The 12045-nt window shown below is 40.5% G+C and overlaps 1 non-coding gene across 1 annotated transcript; it reads right to left on the reverse strand.

The window, feature by feature from the left end:
- Positions 1-2256: 2256 nt before the first annotated feature.
- TRNAA-GGC (transfer RNA alanine (anticodon GGC)) lies at positions 2257-2328 on the reverse strand. Its single transcript has one exon. It is a non-coding gene; the product is annotated as a tRNA-Ala (tRNA).
- Positions 2329-12045: the final 9717 nt, after the last annotated feature.

Here is a 12045-nt window from a genome sequence, read left to right on the forward strand (position 1 = left end):
ATTCAATCATAACACTTCACTCATAGTTAGAAAAACTGGTGGCAGATGGCAGCACTACACATAACAAGCATTACAGAGAAACAATAAACTTCACGTCAGGTTTCACTACACGTACACGCACATTCCCGCATGTACCGATTCGTTGGGGGTTCCGCGGGGGGGGGAGGGGTGCATGTGTGGTGTAGCAGTAGTAGGTAGGGCCTCCAAAAAATGGCTCGGGGGTCCATGGTGTTCTTAACTCAGCCACCTCGTTGGGCAATTTGCCTGTTGTGGCGATGTATTTGTATTTGTATTGATATTATTAACGGGAAATGATCCCTTCTGTTTACAGCGGTACTCATAAGAGTACGGTGGTGCCATTGTTTGCAATAATGTGTTTATTTCACAGCAATGACATAGAGAAGAGGATTTTTTAAATCCGGGACTCTAAACAAACGATCCACGGTCACGAGTAGGTCGTCCTGGCTTGGATGGGAATCGGCTCTACATTCTATTCTGGTCTGGTACGAGTAGGGAATTTTTTCCCCTGAATTATTCTGAGGGAAAATGGACTATGCGTTGACGTCACAAGCAGCGCGCGGAAGCACTTTCATCTCTAGGAGGTGCTGGTTTGACTGTATTATTTCATGTACTAAATTCCATGTGTACATAAATTACGTGCTTAAGCTATTCGATTTCGCGATCTCACCAAAACTCCAGTCTCGGAGTAGAATTGTTTCCTATTACCATGTTCAAAACAAGACAGAAGTAGTGATACACCACAAATCAACGGATACTACTACTACTACTACTACTCGCAGCTGGGGAAAACAAAAATGCATAAAATATAAAATTCCCGCGAATTGTAAAAAAGAAAAACACCTGCAGGAAGCAAACAATCTTGTAAAAAAAAAAAAAGCGGAAATCGTCAGTGAAAAGAAAATAATTTACACTCCCACGGGGTTTGTGTGATGTATAAAAACTACATTATATCAGCCCTTGTAATAAATCAGTCGATCAGAACGAGGCTGTGTTTTGCCCAGGGTTCAACACTTGTTATTAATTTTTTTTTTATATGCCAGTAAATTAATTTTTTTTTTCTGTATGTGTTTGGGGGGGGATCACAAGAGAAAAAACGGGCACATTTTCTATGCTTTGGATATCCCGTTCCTTTGTCTGAATGAGGACACGGCTTCCAAGCACGTGTACATGCACGTATGGTGTTCTGAAATACGTTACAGAGAGCCGTAACGTATTCAGAACAGAGCAGTGATTCTTAACCATGGGTGTAGGCAAGTGTTTTCGGGGGGGGGGGGCGGGTACGAGATGGGGAAAAGCAATTGTAATACAAATACAACGCCACAACAGGCAAAAAATATACCCATAACAAATATGTATTTAAAAAATACAGCAACCCAATTAAAAATGCAATTACAAACAATTGGTGGTTGATTACACTTGGGCAACAAACTTTCGAAAATTTTCTGCTTCTGAGATGAAAATAGCCATTCCCTAATTACGTGCTGAATACAAGTATGGGGACATTCAAGTGTTACGTAAGCAGATTTTTAGCCATTTTTGACCCCCCCCCCCTTCCCTCGTCAGCAAAACACTGAATTCTTTTTTTAATAGTGTTACCCGCGGTCTGTTTTTGGAATATCTTGTTTCAACTTACAAGTTTTGCCATATTTCCGGTTGTGGTGACAACATAGTTGATAATTTCAGTCCGGGGGCAGGGGCCCCCCTGTAACGGCTGGAGGAGCGAAGCGACGTCCGAGCACGGTGGCGAAGCCGTTTGCGGGCCTACAGGGGCATTTATTAATAAAGTAGTCGGAAGCATGTTTTTTTGAGTTGTGATATTATATTGTATATCATTATTATGATAATTATATTATGTTGCTATAAAATTTTATATCTTTGTAATATTATATCGTGATCTTTAATGAATCCTGGTGTTTGGCGATAAGTTGCCAAACGTAACAGCCATAGCTCCGAATCGGTAATGTTCGGCTCTCCGGCTAGTACGTCACGAGAAAAGTTCGGAGTTAGAATTTCCCTCGATCTTAAATGACGTCATTGTGATCTTCGCCAATGAGCGTATCCCAGGTTAAAACCTGTGTACATAATGGAATTGTGCGTCCCGGCTTTAGGTCGGGGACAAAGAGCATGTACACATATATATATACATAGAAACGTCCTCTCCACTAGTCAATACAAGATTCATCGAAAGACTGGTTATTTGTGGAGATGAAGATTACAAGGAAGAAAATTCATCACTGCCCCCACGGGGACTCGAACCCCGGTCTCTCGCTTGCCGGACGAGTGCTCTACCATCTAAGCTATGGAAGCAGACAGGATATTTTAACCTTGGAGCGTATATAAACTGAAGAGCCAAAAAAACTGGTACAGGCATGCGTATGCAAATAAAGAGATACGGAACCAATCAGAGTACGGCGCTGCGGTCGGCAACGCCTATATAACACAACAAGTGTCTGGCATAATTATTAGATCGGTTACTGCTGCTACAATGGCAGGTTATCGAGATTTAAGTGAGTTTGAACGTGGTGTTATAGTCGGCGCACGAGAGATGGGACATAGCATCTCCGAGGTAGCGATGAAATTTGGATTTTCACGTACGACCATTTCACGAGTGTACCGTGAATATCGGGAATCCGGTGAAAAATTAAATCTACGACATCGCTGCGGCCGGAAAAATATCATGCAAGAACGGGACTGACGAGAATCATTAAACGTGACAGACCCTTCCGCAAATTGCTGCAGATTTCAATGCTGGGCCATCAACAAGTGTCAGCGTGCGAACCATTCAACGAAACATCATCGATATGGGCTTTCGGAGCCGAAGGCCCATTCGTGTACCCTTGATGACTGCACGACACAAAGCTATACGCCTCGACAACACCGACATTGGACTGTTGAGGACTGGAAACACGTTGCCTGGTCTGACGAGTCTCGGTTCCAATTGCTTCGAGCTGACGGACGTGTACTGGTATGGAGACAACCTCATGAATCCATGGACCCTACATGTCAACAGGGACTGTTCCAGCTGGTGGAGGCTCTGTGATGGTATGGGGCGTGTGCAGTTAGCGTGATATGGGATCCCTGATACGTCTAGATACGACTCTGACAGGTGGCAGGTACGTAAGCATCCTGTCTGATCACCTGCACCCATTCATGCCCATTGTGCATTGCGACGGACTTGGGCAATTTCATCAGGACAATGCGACACCCCACACGTCCAGAATTGCTACAAAGTGGTTCCAGGAACACTCTTCTGACTTTAGACACTTCCGCTGGCCACCTAAATCCCCAGACATGAACATTATTGAACATATCTGGGATGCCTTGCAACGTGCTGTTCAGAAGAGATCTCCACCCCCTCTTACTCCTACGGATTTATGGACAGCCCTGCAGAATTCATGGTGTCAATTACCTCCAGCACTACTTCAGACATTAGTCGAGTCCATGCCACGTCATGTTGCGGCACTTCTGCGAGCTCGCGGGGGCCCTACACGATATTAGGCAGGTAGACCAGTTTTTTTGGCTCTTCAGTGTATCTTTGATAGCAAAATCAGTGCTGAGCAGTGAGTGTTATACTCAGGAGAATTGAAATGGGAGAAATTCAATTTTTCTACACAAAAATGGGAATCATGCCATTGTACATGCCATACAGCTCATTTTTTAGCTTTCACTCGCGGAAATGGGTCATTCAAGTATTACGTCAGCATCGAGGGGGTTTCGGATTTGCTGACTTTTGGTGATTAGGGGGAAGGTTGCTTACTTGAAGATTGGCCCTTTTTGAAGATATGAAATATTCTAAGCTGCTGACGAAATTTTGCTGACAAGGGGGGGGGGGGCTAACAATCTGCTCACGTAATACTTGAATGGCCCCAAATGTATTGCGTGAAAATTTTGAATGTTCCCAGGTTAAAAGAATTTAGAAGACACATCCATAAATGTGGGCTCTTCACGGAGAAAAACACACAGCCTCTATTTTCTAAACATTTATTACGCACACAAAAACACACAGGATGATCATACACAAACATAACAAAAAATGCGGCCTTTCCCGCGGACTTTTCCCGGCAAACTCACTGTTGCCAAAATTAATCTTTACAATACTGATTATTCCCCTGCGTGCCGCAGCGCCATCTAACCGATAACAAAAAGAACTAAAAACCCTACATATATATACAATTTTCAGACGCTTTCACAAAGTTTCTTTTTCTTGTTAATGGTACTAGAACTATTTAGATCGATTTCCTTTCGATCTTAATTCCATGAGTGGTGACAATTTATTGTAAAATTACCCCATTGAAATTGGGGTAAATTACCCCCCCCCCCCACCGTTTGGTTGATGCGTACGTCATCAACCGTCCTTTATGAAAATATGAAATGTTCTTAATGACATCGTACTTGCTGCGCTAGTTTGTGGGCACCTGAACTAGCATTCTCACTATCGATAAGTCCCCTACAGAGCCACTTTAGTGATCTCTGAATATTTCGCGGATCCAAGTGCCCTAGAAATGTGTCGCGCGCCGCTTAAGTGCTCTGGAACTGTGCTATGCATCACTTAAGTGATCCGTAACTATCCTGCGGATCACTTAAGTAATCTGGGAATGTGTCTCAGGTAACTTGAGTGACGTAGAATTGCACTGGCGGCCGCACTAATGCTCTAAAACTGTGCTACGTGTCACTCAATGGTAAGCGTGGATTTCTAGAAAAAAATAGGAAACCAGATCCATCCCTAAAAATACGGGACGTATGGTCATCAACATTCACAGCAGTTTCTAAGGAAAAATCACTCCTACCAGCGAGCTCTAGATTCGTCCCCGCTCAAGGGATTCTGAATGTGCTGCGGATCGCTTAAGTGTTCTGGAACTGTGTCGCGTGTCACTTAAGTGATCTTTGAATGTGCCGCGTTGTTTATTTTCACGAAATGGTGAGCATGAGCCCCCAATGCCTCCCCACCTGCGTATCGTCTCTGATCCCACCAATATACATTAGGAGGTAGGGGGCACAGCTAACGAAATTTTGCTGGCAAGGGGTGGGGAGGGGGGTCAGAGTTTTGCTGACGGGTGGGGGGGGGGACAAAAATTGCAAAACAATTGCTGACATAATCATGCCACTTCCCCCACCCCCAGACTTCCAAGTCAATCTCCGCCTATGGATGTAATACTACTTGAACGGCCCCTTTGAGAAAATTTGAATAAAAACTCATCTCTGTACATCTTGTTTTTCCCCTAGCATATATAGATGGCAGCACTTTCCACTGTTATTCTGACCCGAAGTGAAAACATATTGTTGACTAGTAAGGTTACCAACCGTCCTCCTTTTTCATGTTGAAAATTCACCCTTTTGTGCTATTTTTCAGGTTTCCGCAGGGGCGTAGCCAGAAATTTCGTTCGGTGGGGGGGGGGGGGGACCAAAGTGACGGAACAATGGATTTGGCCATCTTTTTCCCCTTTTTCGGTCATTTTCTCACATTTCGAGGGGGGGGGAACCAGACCCCCAAGCCCCCCCCCCCCCCCCCCGCTACGCCCTTGGGTTTCCGGAGTAATTTTTCTTTCATTCTGGGAAATTTTTTGCCGCTATATACTTAAACATATATACTTATTTTTGACTAAATTCAATTCAATAAGAAGAAAGGGGTCTTGCTCCTGGATGAGAGTGGGAGTGACAGACGGACGAGACGAAAATATGGTGAAAAGAGAGGCCATTGGCCAAAAAAAAAAAGTTAAGAAACACTGTACTAGGCTACACATGGGAATACGTATGGATAAAAGTTTATTCACACACACACATCTATCACGGCTCGTCCCAGCCACCAGATTTAATGGGGAAAATAAAATTCCAAAGTTGATGAAAATTCCAAATTAATGGAAGGAAAAATCCTAGAACTGATAAAACATTCAGAATGAATTAAAGAAAAAACTCCGAGAATGATAAAAATCCAGAATTAGTGAAAACTCCCAGAATTGATGAAAAATCAGAATTATTGAATGCAATAATTCCAGAATAATTCCAGTTCTTATCATTCAAGGCGGATTTTTAAAAAAAAATTATTTTCAATAAATGCGGTTAAATATGATTAGATAATAATATAACAAAAGAAATTTTATACAAAAGTTTACGTAAAAATTTTATTACCTTTATGCCCTTTATTACCTCCATCATGATGGAGGTGGCCAATTAATATGTAAAATATGTTTAGGTTTTCTATGAGTTGTTCTAAGTGATGAATCATAATTAGCAATCTCCCTCAAATGTTCTAATTCTGAATTTTCCAAAGTGTCTGTCTGAGCAAGTTCTTTAATGTGATCCAGAATAATAGGGATTTTTAAGTCCTTTCTCATGTTAGAATTTCTAATAAAGCCCTTCTTTAGAAGAAAAAGCCCAAGCTGAAGAAGCATAAGTTAATGTAGCTCTCACTATTGTCTTGAACAGGATAATTTTATTTTTTAACTAGCTATAATACCCGGCGCTACCCGGGTTTTCTTCAATGAGGCTTGGATCACGTGATATCCCCCTCTTTGAGAGACATACAAACCGTGTCTAAGTTCACCAATATGGTGGTTTCCTGCGCGACTCATGAAATAAACAAATCTAGATTTAAAATAACGTAAAAAAAAGTAAATGTATATATATATATATATTTTTTTTTTTCTTTTTTTAAAGGGTGCTATAGTCCGTTTCAGGTTAACTTTGCAGTGAAGAGGAAGCTACGAGGGAACCGCATCACTCGTTGCTATGACAACGAAAGCCTCTTAACCTATGTATCGATGCGCGGCCTCGGTAAGGTATGGCTGATTCTCGCCAATCTCGCAGAAAAAAAATATTTTTTTCGTATAACGTAATGCTTGTAGAAAAAATTGCAGTCAGTAACAATTAGCTAATGAAAAAAAAACCATCGTCGATACTTTCAGAAATTAAAGTGCGGGTTTCGAAATTTTTTTTTTTTTTTATTGAAAAGTATCTTAGTAACTCCTATTAACCCGGTTTTCACGTTTGAATTTGGGAATAGCCCCAATTAATAATAGTAATAAAAATGATAAGGAAAAATTTAGAATTCTTTTACTCACTTTTCTTTCCGAAATTTCCGTTGCTCACCCACCCGAACGCATATACGTCGATGCCACTTGTTATCACTACAGTTTTAGTCATTTTTTACGGATTCCCATTCTATGGAATCCTCGCTTGAAGTTGTAGAACTATCGGATTCTCTATTACTTATTAATTGTTGTTGCTCCAACATGTGTTCCATCAGGCCATCTGCAATCCAAAATTCCTCTTCCTTTCAATAACGTGCTTTATGCATTATTGCCAAAAAGAACGGAGCACGTTTTAGCGTGTCTATCTCTGGTGAAAAGATACAACTGTCGCAGAAGGAAAAAATACACTGCAAGCCTAAACCATTGTGGGTCTCTCTCTCTTGCTTATTTATATTTATCTGGAGAGACAGCCTCTGTGTCTGCTGTGGGGGAGAAGTTGGTGTGGACGCAAAAGAGACATTGCTTATGTCAACACCCTCCGCTATCGGCTATTGGAATTCAGAAACCACCCCTATACGAACACGGCAAGAAATAGATAATTAAAAAAAAAGGGTTGGGGCGACTGGAACCGTAACCTACACCCATAAAGAGAGCCTCTCACAACGGTATCGGCGCTGTCGTGAAAGAGGGACACTTCCTGTAATCTACGAGTGAATATCTGAATTTGTTGGAGGCTATTTTCGGGAGAAAAAAAAAACTGATTGAATATTCGTCGTAGGCCTATAACTACATTCAAAACTGAATGGAAAATTCAACAAAATGACGATATAATATATATATATAATTGTGCAACCAAAAAAAAAGCACGACAGTGATATTGGCGGGGAAAATTTCTTGGAAATCGCGCCAAAATGTTCTTGAGCTCGCCATGGATTTTTGATGATGGTAACCAATATTTTTTCTAATTTAAAAATTTTAAACAAATATACATTGGTTCAAAACGGTATTTTTTCAGTATCTTTTTCGAAATCATAAAAACATTTGAAATATTCTATATAAATGATCATCAGAAACCTCCGATGTATGGGAACTATATTTTGCGGCGAAGGAATACACTCTCTACCTTTCTCTTCACTGCAAAGTTAACCTGAAACAAACTATAGGTATTTCGATTCCCCCTTGAAATTCAAGTTATCTATCTCTGCCTGTTTCTGCTTCAAAAAATGCTTAATTAAAGCTGTGGAATTTTTTTGATGTACTTTTTACAGGCCCATAATTAATTTTAAAACAACCTAAACTATATGAATTTATGCAGTTCAATATTAAAAGACAATATGGAGACATTAATTTTCAAGGAAGATATAAATAAAAAGTTGAAATCAATGTTATTGCATGGATATCCAATTCAAAAGTAGGTCCTGCTAATTACTTCATATTTAATTTTCTGGGCTTCGTATAGCCTATCTCTAAGCGAACTCAATATTTCAAATATCAAGAATTCAATATAATTTTTAAAATTATTGATGTGACAGAAACCCCACCAAATTTACGCATTTCTACAGTAAAATCGGCAATATCAACACTGATTTCTATGAGGATCACCCTTTTCCTGACCGTCAAAGCCATGCTGATGATGATTACGACGTCATTCAAAAAACCTCATTACTGGGAGTATTGAAAATGTGGCAAACCATTATAAAGCCATAAATATTATACATATACTGACAGCGTTGAAGAAATGACAAACCATTGTAATGGCATATACACGTCTTAAACGCATTGCTAGGGAACCACGGTGGGGAAAGTAAACGTTCGGAAAGTGATTGTTGAGGCCCAAAAACCATTGTTGCCGGACAGTTTTTCGCCCATTTGGGACATTTGCTCCGCTCTGATGACATTTTAAAGTAGCTTATCGTTCAAGTCGTGTCCCATTTGGTCTATATGCAAAATTTGGCGACGATCGATCTAAAATTGTAGATTTGTATAGAGAACATACACACACATACACAGAAAATCAATTTTATATATATAGATGACAATTTAGCTTGGGGAAATGTGATTCTATTTAAATTCCCAAGATTCTAGTAGCTTTAGCTATGATATAATTAGTATGCTCATTAAAACTGAGTGATTTCTCCATACTAAATCCCAAGTATTTAATGTTGTATTTTGGTTTTATAACTTCTGTACCGAAATGTAAATACCGTCTGAGAATTTCAGTTCTTTTTGAAAACCAAGTGAAATTGCATTTTTGTAAGTTTAATTGAACTGCAGAATCTGAGCACCAGTCTTCTATCTCGTTTACAGTTTCTTGTAGATTATCAACAGCATGAAATTTATCCCGATGGCTAGTAAGAATTGCAGCATCATCTGCAAAAAGGCTATTCTACCATTTTCTGGACTGGGAGAATCATTAATATAGAGTGAGAATAAAATTGGGTCAAGACATGAACCTTGAGGGACTGAGGCAGTGATATTCTTTAAACTTGAAACATTATTTTGAATTTTAACACTAAAGGTTCTTCCAGCAAGGTAATTTTTAATGAAAATTATGAAATTATAGGGAATGTCCATTTCTAGCATTTTAATTAATTGAGTATTATGGTCAGTTTTGTCAAAAGCTTTGGGTATATCAAGGAAAATTGCAGTAACATATTCTTTGTTATTAAATGCAGTGATGATAAATTCAAGATCTCTTATTAATGATTATTTCTAAATCCGTGTAAGATTTGATTTTTAAATATTAGAGGTTGGTTGTTATTGGGTGAAAATCGCTGTTCGAAGGAATTTGCAAAAACCTCTGCTATTTCTGTACCATCAAAAACTGGTTCATTAATACCTTGTAATATGTTAATGTGTACCTTCATTCATTACACTTCACGCTCTACGAGTTGAAAGAAAAACTCATAGTTTAAAAAATTGATTGCAGATGGCAGCACTACACATAACACGCATTTCACAGCAACAAACTTCACAGAAGGTTCACTATACATACACTTGCATTCCAACATGGGGCCATTCAAGTATTACGTAAGCAGATTTTCAGCCATTTTTGACCCCCTTCCCCACTACGATACTGACGTAATACTTGAATGACCCCCTGAACCAATTCGTTAGAAGTTCCGCAGAGGAATATGGACGAGGTGCATGTCTGGTTTAGTAGTAGTATATATGTTATTGCCAAAGCCTGAATTACGGCCAATTCGTGACGGTACCGGCCAGTTCGCCAAATGGCCGGAGATCCCTGGCCAAAGCTCAATGTGCTGATGTGAGACGGCCCGGTATGAGCCAAATTAATTTTTCTAATCGATAGATATATATAGCAGCTGTATTGGATTAGCTCCATGTGTCGAAAGGAAAAAAAAGTGAAAAATTTGAGGGAAACACTATAAAAATAATTATATAAATAAATAGTTCTTCTGCCGAATCTTGGAGAGGAAAAAATTACTACCACATCGCGACTGTGGTTTGATGGGTTGCCATAACTAACGTGGACATAACTATCACGAAAAACACGCCAACTCTATCCGACGATTATCCCGATTCACTTGTTTTGTTATCGGATTTTGGCCGGGGATCAACGGCCACTTCGCGAACTGGCTGGCTTATGCCTGAATTTTACGGAATTGGCTGATTTCGGACTTTGGAAGTAACATGTCACGAGCGCACCTACACTCAATCTCCCCTCTCTCGTTTTCCCGTAGAGAAACCACAAAACACACATCAATACATACATGGGAAGCAACACGTCTGCTCACCTTTCCCCTCACCAGGGATTTCCACGACGCACTTGGGACCGAATGAGTACTTATTAAATAACACTATCACAACTCTCTACAGACAGACATTGTGCCTCTGGGACAATGAAAACCCCTTTCAGAAATCAGGTCGAATGCCTTCGACCAATAGCAGAAGTCTTCAACTTTGTGCGAAAACACACGAGGCTCTTTGGCAGAGAGAGGGGGCAAGTTTTCGCGGAGGGTGTATTCGCGTTTTTCGAACTCTATCTCTCTCTCTCTCTCTCTCTCTCGCAGAGTGTCATTCGATATGGCATGATTATTGCGTATCATGATCATTTAGATGTCGTGAATGAAGTCGAAGGGTCTTAAGGAATCTTGTACTATGTCTGGCAGTAATTTTTATTTGAATATTTAATTTGAATATCGTTACGACGCATCTTCATTCAATTATATCAATATATTTAATTGGAAGTAAGTAACGGGTGCTCAAAATGGCACCGTTACAAACATATACATAGGCATATATATGTTTTTTGCACTATTACCGTAAGTGTTAGACCCCCCCCCCCCACAAACCGCGGGGCCTGGTGTGGCCACACCTGTCACACAAACCTTTTTTTTTCAAACCGAGCACAACGCTGTCTATCGTCGGGCAATTTACTACCTAGTGAGTTGTGCCGGAAATGTAAGTGTGTGTGTGCATTGGCATCCGCAAAGTGGGGGGGGGGTTGGTTTGGGGGTTCTTACCCCCCCCCGAGCCAAGATTATAGTGTTATTTTGCAGAAATAAACGTGAAAAAAAACTGAAAATTCCCCCTCGAGAAAATTCTGTGTACGCCTATGTGTACCTAACACAGTCTGAGTGCGTATGTAGTGTTGTGTCTGATTTTTTCAGAGCTGCCATCTATATTTCAGAAGTGAAGTGAGTGAATACTTGTATGGTTTGTAGACCCTCTGTGGTGAGACTTTTTAACGGGGAGATCGAATCGCATTCACGCCTCGAAGTTGGGAACCACAGAAAACCACTTTCAGCCGACAACCACTGTGGCGATGTTGGGGTCACACAAACCTAAGAGCGGCTCTGCGTCCCCACAAATACAGTCACTCTCCGCCCCCGTCGGAAAGAAATTTCTAGCTACGGCCTCGCTGGCACTTGCGATAGCAAGGGGGGAAAAAGCAAAAGAAAAGGTCGATGCCAGTAAATAAAGGAGAGCATATCGAGAATACCACAAGATGTCATCTCTACACATACTCCTCTATTGCTTCCGACACTTCCACACACGTTATTTCTCAAAGCGTGGGTAAACGTACGCCATA

Source organism: Pholcus phalangioides, unplaced genomic scaffold, assembly GCF_987345545.1.
Source record: "Pholcus phalangioides strain wild (caught in Gottingen) unplaced genomic scaffold, Ppha-v1.0 ptg000003l_1, whole genome shotgun sequence".
NCBI classification, from domain to species: Eukaryota; Metazoa; Arthropoda; class Arachnida; order Araneae; family Pholcidae; genus Pholcus; species Pholcus phalangioides.